The sequence below is a fragment of the Tachyglossus aculeatus genome, chromosome 17 (genome assembly GCF_015852505.1).
Source record: "Tachyglossus aculeatus isolate mTacAcu1 chromosome 17, mTacAcu1.pri, whole genome shotgun sequence".
Taxonomy (NCBI): Eukaryota; Metazoa; Chordata; class Mammalia; order Monotremata; family Tachyglossidae; genus Tachyglossus; species Tachyglossus aculeatus.
The window spans coordinates 43,649,411-43,665,595 of NC_052082.1; the positions used below are offsets into that span (position 1 = coordinate 43,649,411).

The following is a 16,185-nucleotide window of genomic DNA, read 5'->3' on the forward strand; positions in this document are numbered from 1 at the left end:
TGATTCCCACCTGCATATTCTCTCCTAGTGCTTCGTACTTTGAACAGTTTAAGCGCTTAATGCAATTACTAGTAAATACATGAGTGTTGAGGGGACTGATGAGATTGCAATACTGGGAAGATTCATCAGAGACACCAGACTTTCTGAGGTGGGGGCCACTACATCCCCTTGATATTCTGTTGGCACATAGTAAGCACTTAATGAGTACCATAATTATTATTATTATTACTTAAAAAGCCTTCCCTTACTACTTTTTCTCCCTTCTGTGTCACCCTTGCGCTTGGATTTGCTCCCTTTATTCACCCCTCCTTCAGCCCCACAGCACTTATGTATATATCCATAAGAAGCAGCGTGGCTCAGTGGAAAGAGCACCGGCTTTGGAGTCAGAAGTCATGGGTTCAAATCCTACAACTGTCAGCTGTGTGACTTCGGGCAAGTCACATAACTTCTCTGTGCCTCAGTTCCCTCATCTGTAAAATGGGAATTAAAACTGTGAGCCCCCTGTGGGACAACCTGATCACCTTGTAACCTCCCCATTGCTTAGAACAGAGCTTTGCACATAGTAAGCGCTTAATACCATTATTATTATTATTATATCCATAATTATTTATATTAATGTCTGTCTCTTCCTCTAGACTTTAAGCTCATTGTGGGCAGGGAATACCAACTCTGTTGTATTCTACTCTCCCGAGTGCTTAGCACAGTGCTCTGCACATAGTAAGCACTCAAATACCATTGATTTAAAAATACAAACAAACAGGTCTGAAAGATCTACCAAGGTTTTAGATGCTGAAGCTACGTTTACAAGAGAGAAGATAAAACCTCTACCTTTCGCTCTTCAGCTCTAAGTATCTTCTAAATCTGAGTGTACCCTAGTGAATCCTCGGGAGAAGGAGCAGTAAAATGCCACATTAGTTATTTTGACTAATTCTATTTAAAAAAAAGAAAGATAAATCAGTCACAAGGATTGCCAAAACAAGTTATTTTGCTCTGGATGCTGATGGGTTGGCCTAGTAGGACCAAAGCACCCGCTAGACTGTAAGCTCATTGTAGGCAGGGAATGTGCCTGTTCATTGTTATATCGCACTCTCCCAACTGCTTAATACAGTGCTCTGCACAAAGTAAGTGCTTACTGAATACAGTTGACTGACTGACTTCCTACTATTGACTCAATGAAGAGGAGACCTGAGTCTTGATTGCCACAAGATTGATTGCCTCAAGGCTGCACGCTTGTTTTAGGCAGGGAATGCCTCCACCAACTTGGCTGTACTAGACTCTCCCAAGCGCTTAGTACAGTAAGCGCTCAGTAGATACCACTATTTATTTTATTTTGTTAGTATGTTTGGTTTTGTTCTCTGTCTCCCCCTTTTAGACTGTGAACCCACTGTTGGGTAGGGACTGTCTCTATATGCTGCCAATTTGTACTTCCCAAGCGCTTAGTATAGTGCTCTGCACATAGTAAGCGCTCAATAAATACGATTGATGATGACTGATTGAATGAATGACAATGTTTTTGGTCTGGTCAAGACCTGGGCATTACCGTGGGCACTTCCTCTCTCAGAACCTCTCATCCTCTAGGATCTCGGCTGTAGTTCTAAGCGCCTGAACTGATTTTGGGTAAAAGGTGAGAAGACAGTAAGCTCACTGAGGGCAGGGAATTTGCTTCTTGTTTTATTGCACTCTCCCAAGTGTTTAGTATAGTGCTCTGCATGTAGTAAGCACTCAATAAATAAGAATAGACTGTGAGCCCACTGTTGGGTAGGGACTGTCTCTATATGTTGCCAATTTGTACTTCCCAAGCGCTTAGTACAGTGCTCTGCAAATAGTAAACACTCAATAAATACGATTGATGATGATGATGATGAATGAATGAATCAGCACACAAATATACACATTGCTGTTTTGGAGCTCCCTCCCCCTGTACCACGGAGTCGTCCCAAAAATTCAAACCCAAAGATAATAATGATGGCATTTATTAAGCATTTACTGTGTGCAAGGCACTGTTCTAAGCGCTCGGGAGGTTACAAGGTGATCAGGTTGTCCCACGTGGGGCTCACAGTCTTAACCCCCGTTTTACAGATGAGGTAACTGAGGCCCAGAGAAGCTGAGTGGCTTGCCCAAAGTCACACAGCTGACAATTGGCGGAGCTGGGATTTGAACCCATGAACTCTGTCTCCAAAGCCCGGGCTCTTTCCAGTGAGCCACGCTGCTCCTCAAAGATGGTATGCTTGTTATGGGCAGGGAATGTGTCTGCTACTTCTGTGGTACTGTACTCTCCCAAGCGCTTAGTACAGTGTTCTGCAAATAGTGAGCGCTCAATAAATATCACTGATTGCTTTCACACAGGGTTGATGGCCTCAGTGTCATGTGGTTATAAAGTGGGAAAAGATCCATGTGTGAATTTAAAGGGTTAATAGCAATAATTAATCCCTAAGAGTAATTAAGGAGATCAAACCTACATGAAGTTATGAAATGGGTATTTAGTATTAGGCTTCTCTTGTAGCATCTTAATTGCTTGTGTTACTTTGGCCTTCAAAAGAACTATTTTCACCTGATATTTATTCTGCCTTTTGCGAACTTGTGTTGTGAAAATCAAGGATACTGAAATAAATGAATTGTTTCCTTTTCATCACTTCTAGAAGAATAAAAAAGGCATACGTATGAAGCTGACAAACGGTGTATATTTTGTTTCTATCACAATCTCCAAATTAATACTTCACATTTCTACCTTTAGAAAGCTCTGGCTCATTCATTCTATGATGTAGTTTTCAACAGGCAACATCTTACATTCACGTTTCATTTTTTCAACGTGTGGGTCACTATTTCTTTTCTGAAATTTCTTTGGAATTCCCAGGGAATTGATTACCCTGGAAGCTGTGCAGCCCCAAAATATCAACGGGTTCAAGAAAAGATTGGATCAATTCACAGTACAGGGAAGGAAGGAGGAATGTGTCAGGATTATTATCCTTACTATTTGTTAAGCACTGTCCTAAACACTGGGGTAGATACAAGTGGAGGTCACATCCTTTGGTGCCACGATTTGAGAGAGGTCACTAAGAACGATGGACTGACCCAATAAGGAATTTTGATTGTTCTTTAGCTATTAATTGTATATTGAATGGGAAATGATTCAAAATTTTAGAACTGGTAAAACAGCAAATAATGGTAGTTTTAACCCTGAAACATTCAATTCAATCATATTTATTGAGTGCTTACTTGTGCACAGCACTGTACTAAATGCCTGGGAGGGTACACTACAACAACAAACATTTTCCTCACCCACAACGGGCTTACAGTCTTGGGGAGGTAGGGGGGAGAGAGACAGACAGGAATATAAATTAAAAAATGACAGATATGTACGTAAATGCTGTTGGGCTGGGAACGGGGAAGAGTAAAGGGAGCAAGTCAGGGCGATGCAGAAGGGAGTGGAAGAAGAGGAAAAGGGGGGGCTTAGTCAGGGAAGGTCTCTTAGAGGAGGAGATGTGCCCTCAATAAAGCTTTGTAGGAGGGGAAAGCAACCCTACGACCACATGAACACACTCAGACTCCCAGCCTTGCAATGCAAATTTAGGAATAACGACTGCGACCTTTGGTTCCATAAGCCCAACTGAAAGTAATTATCTCTCAAGTACAGGGGTCCCTGCAGAATGTACTACTGCAATTCTTTTGGGTTTGTAATGTAAACTGAACGGCATCTTCTATCCGAAAAACAGGTGTATAGTACCAGAAAAACCTGACCTAAAGTAGCTGTAAATAAAAGATAGACAATATTCATTAATGCTTCAACAGCAAAACTGCAGGAAAAAAAAATGATGATTTTCCATTTGGTAAAAACATCCAAATCATAATCGAGTTCTTTAAGTACGAACTTATTTATAACACTGCAAACTCTCAACGCATCTATCCTTCGGAGCTACGGTAGAGGACTATAATGTTACTTGCTTTTATTATGAGTGGCAGTCAAGGTAAAATTGCTTTTTGAATTGGACCCATTCTATAAGTAGACAGCCATCTATTTAAGCATGTTTTACTTCATCTAATTGAAGTGTCCACCTCAACTAAGATTATTGGAATTTATTAGATAGGGAGAAAGGTATTTTGAAATGACAGCATTAGGGACACAGTTTAGAAAAGCTGCACTATCTAAACAGTGTGCTAGTAATGACAGTTTCCCTAATTCCTCCATGGTATAGACATGTAGCTTTTTGGATAGCATTTTCAAACAAACTATTACTGTTGCCCCAAACGTTTACCCTCTTAAATCCTTCGAGTCCACTTCTCTAAAGCACCCCTGTTTTCTAGTTCAAGAAATGGAGACAGAGGGAAGAGATTTTCCAAACACTGAGCCATGAATTACACTGTGAGGAGAAAAGACAAGTCTGATTACCATGCTGTGCCATCATGGTAAAATCCCCCAACTGCACATCAAATACCTGGAGTTGGGAGAGCAAAAACTAATGGTACTATTACTTGAGCACCCACTTGGTGCAAAGCACTGTGCTAAACAAAAGCAAAATAATGTCAGGGTCCTTGCCCCCAAGGGGTTTACCCCCTAATGGGGCAGTTTAGGATAGTTTCAGAAGAAAATCAGTACTGTACTCTCAGAACTGAGAGTCCATTAAAAATCAATGGAAATACACTTTCCAGGCGCTTACTACAGTGCTCTGCACAAAGCAAGCACTGAATAAATCCGACTGAATGAACACTATGAAAAGGACTTTGGGATTATGAGAATGATTATGTGAGGATGGCAGATTCCTTACAGGTGAAGGGGTTTGCTGAAATTTTTTAAGAGCAATAGTTAATCAAGTCATAGCTCAATGCCACTCTTGCTGCCCCACAATTGAAAATGAATTTGGAAAAGGAAATAACTTTATCTTCATTTAAAGAAAATCTACCAGTCAAGAGGCCCCGACTGTTGAATTTTCAATTGTACTTAAGTGGCTTTAAACTGGAAATCTAGCGACAAACACTTAACTGCATACTCTGTTAGGAAAAAAAAAAAGAGGATTTCACCCACCTATAGGTACAATTCTCTCAGGTTCACAACAGAAGAAGCATACCATATTCTTAACATTGTACCTACCACTTGGCTAGAACTTTCTTCTACCATCATCAAGTCCCACCTTACATCTGTCCCTGCTACACAAAATGCTCTTCAACTCCACAGGGTCGGGCCACTACCAAAAAATAATCCAGTCACGAAATCAGAGTACTTTGTACAAATCGCAGCTCTCGAGCCCTCTGAAGTAAACAGCAGGGCTCCCGATGACCTTCTCAGAACTGCTTAAAGCAAGCAAGACCCAGCCTCCGTAAGAGGATTTGGAAATAGTGAAATGCAGATTTAGCCTCAGAAGACAAGCTTACTGGGCAGGTACTCTATTAAAATACACGACTATGAGGGGAGAGTGTGAACTTTAATGTGCAAAGTCTCGAAACTACAAAAATACTCTTGCCCAGGACATGACAGTACTGCAAGATGGTAGCATGGGTACAGAACGCAAGTATATAGAAAAATACCCAAATTTCCCTCATAAAACACCACAGAACGGGAACTGCTCGGAATGATACAGATTGTCTTAAGAAAAAAAAAAGCAGATGAAATGGTAAGACTTCCCACTTCCAGGAAAACAGAAAACAAAAACAGATTCCTGTTGATAAACCTCCCAAAAGACAAACATGAGACTATGGCAAAGTTCCAACCAACCCAGTGGTCTGCCTGTGGCAGTGGGAAAAGGAAACACAGAAAAAGTGGGATAGTAGCTCTCCTGGCCATCTGACCTATTGGTTATGAAGAATAATTATAGGACTTGTAAAGCAGTTACTTTGTGCCACGCGCTGTACTAAGTGCACGGTTAGTGTACTAAGTGAACAGTTCCTGTTCTTCATGGGTTCATAAATGGATGATCAAAGCAATATCAACTTCTCTGTCTATGGATGAACTGCATATACAATTGGGCATTCATACTTGGGCCACACACTTAAAAAGATGCAAATGGAAAGTAATTAACCGGTTCAATTATCAGTATCCTAGTGCAGTCATTGATAAATAGAACAGAGAAGCAGCGTAATTCCGGCTCTGCCACTTGTCTGTTGTGAGACCTTGGGCAAGTCACTTAACTTCTCTGGGCCACAGTTACCTTACCAGTGAAATGGGGATTAAGACTGTGAGCCTCATGTGGGACAGGGACTTTGTCCAAGTTGAGTATCATGCATATGCCCTAGCCCTTAGAATAGTGCTTGACACACAGTAAGTGCTTAATGCATTCATTCATTCAGTCATTTATTGAGTGCTTACTGTTTGCAAAGCACTTTATTAAGCACTCGGGAGAGTACAACAGACACATTCTTACATCAGTAGAAAATTGTGTCACAGTCTTCGCATAACCCAAGAACAAATCACAAATGTCCAACTTTTTCTTCTCCATTTCTAACTTCCCCACTAGTAACCTGTTACTAGGCTATGCATATTTAGGCTTTAACCTGATTCTTCTCCCATACATATATATATATATATATATATATATATATATACATACAAATTTATGCATACACACATACATATATACATACATATATACATGCATACATATATATGCATATATACATACACATATGTGCATACACACATACATATATACACACATACATAGATACATCTATACACACACATGCACATATATATACATACACATATTTACATATATACATACATATATACATGCATATATACATGCATATATGCTTATATATGTATGCATATATATATGCATGCATACACACATATATGCATATATACACACATATATGCATATACACACACGCATATATACATATACACACATATATACATATATACACACATATATATACATATACACACACATATATATACATATACACACACATATATATACATATATACACACACATATATATACACACATATATATACATATATATATTAAATGAAGGTTGAAGTTGAAGTTTTCCTTATTATTTGCATTGCCAAAATGTACTTGTCACTTCCTGAACCCACTCGACTTCTGCCATGGTAAATTACACTGATTTAGCCGAGTTGCGCAATGAATTGTCAATATTTCCACTTGATGTCAACAGAATAAAAATGTACTTAGCAATTTGGTCACAATGTCACAATTTCTTTTCCCCCGGAGGATAGGCGTTTTTCCATTTTATAAAGTGTCTGGGGGTTCCCTTGAGTAACTGGCAGTCGTTTTTCTTTCTTTCTTCCTTTTCTTTTTAATTCTATCCCTCTCCTCGCTCCTGATCTCGACTGAGATTGATGCCGGAGTCCAACGGGCAGAGTTGCCTTAATATTGCTCCGAGCGTCCATGGGGAGCTGCGACAGGAACAGCCATTTAGCCATTTGTTTCCTTGCAAACCACAGAAAGGAGTAATGGCACCCAAGTAACACTTGTCACACAGACGTTGCTGCATATGAATCATAAAAACCAAAACCAAAATAGAAACCAAGATTCTTAACATCGAAAACCCAGTTCTTATCTGAATTGAAAAATGAATAACACCGGATAATTACCCACAGAATTATACAAGTTCTTAAACCTGAAAAATGCATCTCATGTTCATCTGGGGCCTTTCATCCATGAATTTATTTATACTTCCCTTAAGCCTAATGATATTTTCAGCTTGCACAAGCTCCTGTGATAAAGGACTCCGCATCCTGACCATCTGCTGTGTGAAGAACTGTTTCCTTTCATTTGTTTTGGACCTACCAGCTTCAAGCTTCAATGGTCAGCTTCAAGCTTCAATGGTTGCCCCTCGTCCTGGTGGTGTGAGATACAGAGAACAATTCTGGGTTCGTTCTGCCCACTCTCCTTAAATCTAGACTCCTAACAAAATAATAATAATGATGACAATGATAATAATGGTATTTGTTAAGGGCTGGGCACCTAAACAAGGTTAGAAATAATGGGTACAGACATAATAATAATAGGATTGGGCAAGTGCTCACTATGTGCCAGTCGCTGTATTGAGCTGTACGGTAGATACCAGCTAATCAGGTTGGACACAGTCCCTGTCCCACATGAGACTCGTAGTCTTAAACCCCATTTTACAGATGAGGTAACTGAGGGCACAGAGAAGTGAAGTGCCTTGCTCAAGGTCACACAGCAAACAAGTGACAGAGCCGGGATGAGAACCCAGGTCCTTCCGACTCCCAGGCGCAGGCTCTATCCACTAGACCACTCCGCTTCCCCGTTCGGTGTTTTTCCATATACACGGTTGATTCTGGGAAAGACGATTAAGATTCAACTTTTGGGTTAAATCCCCACCAGAAAAATCCCTAGAGCACAATGGTTTCAGTTTCTTGCTGACTATTTCTTGTTAAGCTCATTTTACTGTTTGTGCTTACGCAGCTGCATAATAATTCTTCTTGGAAACTCAGGAAAAGTATGATAAAAAAGTAATCATTTGAAGTAGCCTGGGGGACAAAAGGGAAATTGGAAAAGCGAATTTGTGACAGACAAAAGGCAGAGGATGATGGCACACCCGTGCCACAATACCTCTGGACTTGTTTTCGCTCTCAATTTGATGGTTGCACACATCAGATACTTTAAGATATATTGGTATACATGGATGAAATCTCACCAGTGACTTCATCTTGGAATCTGAAGGACAGCAATGTGAAACAGTGCCCACCCCCAACCCGCCGGTACACACATAAAATTTGCTTCTAAAAGACAAAATGACCAAAATTGCCTGCGCCCAAAATAAACCCCTCTTCCTCGGGGTCCTTGTAGAAAATGCCACTGTCAGAACCAGCTCCCTAAAATATGTAGACATTATTTTTTTTACCAAAAGCGTATCTAAAATGTTAATTATTTTCATATCCTATTTTTGATACCTAGGTGCCTGAAGAGTGCTCCTTGAAATTCTCTAGGCTATTTGAATATCAAATGTAAATAAGCAATATCCCATACATAACATTTATGTTGCGTGCAGACGGCTTTAATTATCGCAGCATCAAAAACAGTCAGTATCTGCCAAATAAATAAGTCATATAGAGCATCCCATTTGACATAATTAAAAAACAAATTAAAACATAATCTAAGTCAATTCTCAAACAATCCCAACGACGCTCCTCTTACGATTAAGTCCTGAGAAGTTCTGGCTTGAGTTAGTGCCTTGTACAGTTACCCAAAAAGCTAAAACTAACCGCAGCACTGAATTCACAAGAATATATATATAGTGTCAGAGTAAAACCTAAATTCCCAGCAAATCAAGCCAGTAAATTATTCTCCTAAAATTAGACTGAAATAGCTATCACTGAACTATATTTATAATGAAATGAAATGGAACACCATTTGATTAAAAATGGCAACGCGTGCAACTTGCTGTGACTTCCAAATGCATTTTATAATTGTGTGTAGGAAAGTAATTAAAGGCATCTGCACTCTAACGTAAATGTCATTTACGAGTGAAAAATTAGAATTCTCTCATATTGCCTGGATATCTTGGCTCATTTAACTAATTTAAATGGAGGTGCTGAGGCTTCACAATGAATGTTTCCTGTCCATTTTAAAAACCAACGTGAATATCTTTCACTGTGTTAATCACAGGGAACTTTCACTTTCGACGTCCCATTTGAAAAGTTTAATGTACCAAATGTTTCTGAATCTAGCACACAGCAGAACAGGGCAGCAGCAGAAAAAAGCAGAAGCCAAGCATGGGTTTGCAAGTGACGGATTATGGTATTTAATTATGGTATTTGTTAAGCACTTACTATGTGCCAGGCACTGTACTAAGGGCTGGGGTGGATACAAATAAACTGAGTTGGACACAGTCTCTGTCCCACGTGGGGCTCACAGTCTCAATCCCCACTGTACTAATGAGGAAACTGAGGCACAGAGAAGAGAAGTGACATCCCCAAGGTCACACGGCAGATAAATGGGAGAGCTGGGATTAGAACCCATGACCATGACCCAGGCCTTTGTCCTATCCACCGTGCTGTGATGTTTCTCCCATTGATAAGACACCAATAGGTTACATTTTGGGGTTTTTTTTTAGGAATATGATTCAAAACAAAATGCCAAATGAGCAAGACCTTTTGATTTGAAGCGGCATTTTTTGGCTTCCTAGTTAAAGGATTATTTTTAAGCAGATATTTACATAGTTTGGGCCAGCAATTCTTAAGCACGGTAGTAATAAGTTACCCTGATCTTTTTTTTTCCTCTTGTCTATTACCATAACAGAAGTCAATCTAGTTGTTTTGTGTTTTTAAATTGTTTTGGAGTGTGTGGAGCTGTTGCTTTTTTTATTTTGGATGGACTTACCATGGATTCACATGAAAAATCTTGCTTGATGAAATTCAACAGCCCTTCAAGAAAACGCCTATCAGAGTCCAGAAACTCCTCAACTCTGGCTTTAAGGCACTCGATCACCTTGCCCCGTCCTACCTCATCTCTCTACTCTCTTACGACAACCCAGCCCACACACTGCAATCCTCTAAGGCTAACCTTCTCACTGTACCACATTCCCATCTATCTCGCCACCGACCTCTTGCCCACAACCTGCCTCCCTCCTCATATCCGATGTACAATTACTCTCCCCTCCTTCAGAGCCTTATTATAAGCCCACCTCCTCCAAGTGGCCTTCCCTAAGTCTTCCTTTCCTCTTCTCCCACTTCCTTTTGGGTCACCCTGACTGGCTCCCTTTATTCATCCCCCCTCCCAGTCCCACAGCACTTATGTCCATATCTGTAATTTATTTATTTCTATTAATAGCGGTCTCCACCTCCAGACTGTAAGCTCGTTGTGGGCAGGGAATGTGTCTGTTCATTGCTATAGTGTCCTCTCCCAAGCGCCTAGTACACACAGTGCACACAGTGAGCGCTCAATAAATGTGACAGTGGCTACTTTAGGGAGTTCTCATAGTGGCGGCTTATATTGGTTAGTATGTCATTAAGCTCTGCAAGTTCATTTCTTAATTTTAATTAAGGAGTTAATAGTGATGGGGAGAGGGAATGTTAAGTAGGACTGCCGGCCCTGGAGGTGGGACCCAGTGCGAAGGGGCAAGTGACTGCATCTAGCAACTCTACTGTACTAATCTCCCAAATGCTCAGCACAGTGTTCTGCACAAAGTAAGTGCTAGTTAACTACCACTGACTGATGATGAATTTGGTTGGGTTCCACGGCCATTAGAAAGCAGAGGAGATTTTTTTTAAGTTTCACAGTACACTTTCTTAAAACTGCGGCAGTCCAACACCAACGGAACCAACGTCCCGGTGACATTGTGAAGACATGAGAGGATAGGCAAAACGTCTGTGGGAAGATCGAAAGAAGGCCACTGATCCTCATGAATTACACTTGCTTTCCTGCTCTGCCAGAAGAAAATCGTTCTATTGTGTATTACTTCAATGCTGCTGGGTTTACTGATCAAACAAAAGACACTTTAAGTCCTCTACGGTACAAAAAAGGTCAACAAGTTCATCTTATAGGATAAGAAATACTGCAGAATAGGGAGGACCATTTATCCATTTTTCAGCCCGTCTGCCCCGTGTCCAGTACTGATTCAGCACCAGACACCTGGGAGTGAGAAGGTCATGGGTTCTAATTCTGGCTCTGCCACTTGTCTGCTGCGTGAACTTGGGCAAGTCGCTTCACGTCTCTGGGCCTCAGTTCCCTCCATCCATAAAATGGGGATTAAGATTGAGAGCCCTATGTGAGACAGGGACTGTGTCCAACCTGATAACCTTCGATCTACCCCAGTGCTTAAAACAGAGTCTGGCACATAGTAAGCGCTTAAATACCATAATTATTGTTATGATCATTATCACTGCAGCTGGTACTTTGATTTTTAAATGGCCAGCCTCCCTCCACCTTGGCCCCTGTGGCTGAATCTCACGGCTTAGAAATGGTAACTGTTTTCTCAGGGACCTGGGAAGGGCACATACAAGGCTCTGGAGCAAGGAAGAACACATCTAGACTGCTGGCTCGTCCCTAGATTGTAAGGTCATTGTGGGCAGGGAATGTGTCTGTTTATTGGCGTATTGTACTCTCCCAAGTAAGCACTCAATACAATTGAATGAATGAACAGGCGCTCCATAAATATGACTGAATGAATGATCGCCTGCTGAAATCCTCAGCCACTCTAGAGATTTTGCCAATTTCCTGAGTCCTTTTGGTACCGTTACTAATGTAATATAAATTCCATTAAGGCATCGGCAGGGAGGTGCCCGGAATTATTTAGTGAAGCTCGTTGTCACTCTAGTGACAAACAGACAGCAGCTATTTTTCCATCTATTTTATTCACGTTGTTTTCTGTCATAAGGAAATTCTCATCATCCACCTTCCGTATTTCATTTCAGCCACCTAACTTAGCTCTGATTTTACATGCCAGGTACAACTCATTCCCAATCCCCTCACCTGCTTTTATAAATAACAAAAACACTTTATTTAACATATTCCTTATACGGCTATTCAGATAATTTAAAGGAATATATAAATTTAGCAAACTCCCTTTACTAGCTTTCCCAATTAATGAGGTTGCCCAGGTTCCTTCTAGTATTCTGCTTCAGATGGGCCTGTATTATTAGTCGGAATCATTTTGTTCAACTTTTTAAAGGAATCGGTGTTTCGTTTTACAGAGAAACAGGTATCTAAGAGCCTACCAATAATTCAGGGGTTTTTTATGGTATTTGTTAAGCGCTTTCTCTGTGCCAGGCACTGTTCTAAGCGCTGGGGTAGATTCAACAAAATGAGGTGGACGCAGTCTATGTCCCACTTGGGGCTCACAGTCTTAACCCCCATTTTACAGATGAGGTAACAGGCACAGAGTGAACTGACTTACCCAAGGTCATGCAGCAGACATGTTTATTAATAAACCATCACCACTATGGACACAGAATCAGTTCTCCCCTTTGAGGCGTTTTCACTCTGCAGTCAGTTCTCCTATTTAAGGTGTTTTCCCGCTGAGCTTTGGCTAGGATACCTTCGGGGAATTATGGCAGCACTTCCGACAACATACATATGCCTGGAGAGACTGTGATGCAATGATGGAAAAAAAGAAAAACTATCGGTAGTAAGCATCAGTCGGTAGGCTTACTACGAAGCTACTTCTCCCTAAAATGGGGATCCTGAAGGATGTAACTCCCACACCGTTTGGAGACCGGGCTACAGGGATTTATCAATTACAGTGAAGAGAGAACAAAAAAGCCCCATCTTCCCTGAGACATTATCATTAACAATCTCTAAAACAGAAATGTAATTCAAAAATCAGTCCTCACCTAGGAAACAGAACTATGCGATGGAATTCCAAATGGGGTCCACCACACTGAACATTGCTCAAAGGCAAATGTGAAGAAGTCTATTAACTACAAATGATTTAAAAGTGTGGCGAGTCTATGGGCTGACACCACAACAGGAAACGCCCTTTGTGAGTGCACAATATGACCAGGACAGTGGATTCCACATTGGCCTTTTCAGTCAAACCTCACCCAGAGGTGAATTTCCCCGGCAATCCCATTTTTGAATATTTGGGATTATCACTATTTAGCATATTTGCCTGCATCCATGTGTCTGTTTTAAGGGGAAGGCTAGATTTAACAGCGATCCAGAATACTCTACTAATAAAAAGAAAAATATTTATCGATAAATAGCTCTTGGTACCAAGCGGCAAAGAAGAACTCTTCTTTACACTTCTTCATCATCATCAATCATATTTATTGAGCGCTTACTGTATGCACAGCACTGTACTAAGCGCTTGGGAAGTACAAGTTGGCAACATATAGAGACAGTCCCTACCCAACAGTGGGCTCACAGTCTAAAAGGGGGAGACAGAGCACAAAACCAAACATACTAACAAAATAAAATAAATAGAATAGATATGTAATAAATAGAATAGATATTCTTCACCGTTTCTTCTTTAACTTCTACATGCTATTCAGCTGAGCGAAATGCCCTCAGTCCCCAACCACTGTGGCTGAGGGCAGCTTTATCTGCCCCTGGCTTCTCCGTGCCCGCCGGGCCAGGAGATAAAAGCCAATGCTCTGTCATCTCGGCCCTTCGTCGCCTCTGGAGCCGAAGCGAAACCCGCGGCATTTGCAGCCTGGCCTCCTCGGGTGCTCTCGGACTCTCCCAGGTGCTTAGCACACAGTAAGCACTCAATAAAGCGCTTAGTACAGTGCTCTGCACATAGTTAGTGCTCAATAAATACGACTGATGATGAATAAATACTGCTGATTGATTGATCGAGCCAACTGCCTTCCCTTCCCGCCACCCGGGGCCCACCCATCAAGGTGACCCCTATCCCATCCTGCTCTCTATCATCCCAGTGGGGATTCATTCATTCATTCATTCAATCGCATTTATTGAGTGCTTACTGTGTGCACAGCACTGTACTAAGCACTTGGGAGAGTACGATACAACAATATACAGACACATTTCCTGCCCACAATGAGCTTACAATCTAGAGGAAGAAGGACGAACTTACAGCCTAAGAATTATATTGGGAACCCCTCAAGGGACAGGTTCATGTCTAATTGTCAACTGTTACGCTTTCCCAGTGCTTAGTGAGGTGCTCTGCTCATACTAAACACTTAATAGATACTTCTGCTACTACTGAGAAACAAATTTAATGCATAAATCCTTTGCCCAATTATTAGAATGCGCTCCTTCTAGACTGTCTGCTCACTGTGGGTAGGGAATGGGTCTACCAACTCTGTTATACTGTACTTTTCCAAGCATTAAGTACAGTGCTCTGCACACAGTAAACACTCGATAAATAAGGTTGATTGATCTTGATTTTTCAGAAAAGAAAAAAAAAGTCCACAAAAGATGATAAATTCCTTAACTACAAAGACTATACCAAAAACATCACATGATATGTTCCTGGTTTATAGCATTAAATAGAAGCAACTATCACAGTCAGTTCTGTTTTAACATGTTTTAGCAATATCTTCGATGGAATCAATCAATCAATTGTATTTATTGAGCGCTTACTGTGTGCAGAGCACTGCACTAAGCGCTTGGGAAGTCCAAGCTGGCAACACATAGAGACAGTCCCTACCCAACAGCAGGCTCACAGTCTAAAAGGGGGGAGACAGACAACAAAACCAAACATACTAACAAAATAAAATAAATAGTATGGATATGTACAAGTAAAATAAATAGAGTAATAAATATGTACAAACATATATACATATATACAGGTATGCAATGCAATTTTAGAGTTCGGGAATGTTTCCAGGCAACACATGCCTGCAAAGGGATGTAGTAGTGGAAGAAACTATTACGCACAATCACGTGGTGTCGGACCGGGCAAGAGAATTACGAGGCAATATTTGGTGAACCTGAGGTTCTTCAGGAATACAAGGCTCGTGTGAACTGACTGAACTGTGTGCTCAGAAACCGTCCCCAACTCGGATGTTGTCTACATCCAAAGTGTCACCACTAAGGCAATTTTGAATCCCATTACAAATAGTGAAATTTGAAAATAATCAACTTGAAACATTTCCCAAAATGAAAGAGACCCACTCGAAAAAAAAGCATGGAATGGATTTTCAGAAGAAGAGAGTCATAAAACAGTAACATTTTTGAGCCATTTTCAATGGTAACTGGCTAGTTTCCAGACCTATCTTCTCTGTCTTTATTTATAAAATCAAGACTTTTTCCAGACGGAATGGCAAGTACTCATAAGGCACATGCAGACAAGACGTTTATCTTAGCAAACCAGCTAACTTCTCATTCTCAGAGAGTAATTACAATTACAATCAACAGTAGCAGTGACTAATTCACTATATACTCATAGGAGGAGACTGGATTTCCAATTTCTCCCAGCTCTCCAGTTTACCAAAGATGCTGAATGGGTAGTAAGAAATGAGATCGCACCAATAGTGGATTGAGACAGGACATAAATGGCTACTAATCACTCCCTTTATTCGAGAAGGGGCACAGGGAGTTTTGCACGATGGAAATCAGTTAGATGAATCCATGCTGAAACTCACATTCCCACAACTTATTTGATTTCTGAAGCGGGGTCAATTAAGCAAGTCATTGTTGAGAACTCCATTACTCCCTCCCAAGAGTGAACGAAAAAACTGACACATAAAAACACACACACACACACAAGTGTACAATTTTGGTTGTGCTACATCTCCAAACAACTATCCAAATGTATCAACAGCCCCACTCATTCCCTAGCAGAAGT

At 40.8% G+C, this 16,185-nt stretch overlaps 1 protein-coding gene across 2 annotated transcripts in view; it reads right to left on the minus strand.

Annotated features, from left to right (window-relative positions):
- The window catches only part of USP32 (ubiquitin specific peptidase 32), a 210,875-nt gene that overhangs the window by 88,863 nt on the left and 105,827 nt on the right, over nucleotides 1-16,185 (minus strand). The gene's annotated exons all lie outside the window — the stretch shown is intronic.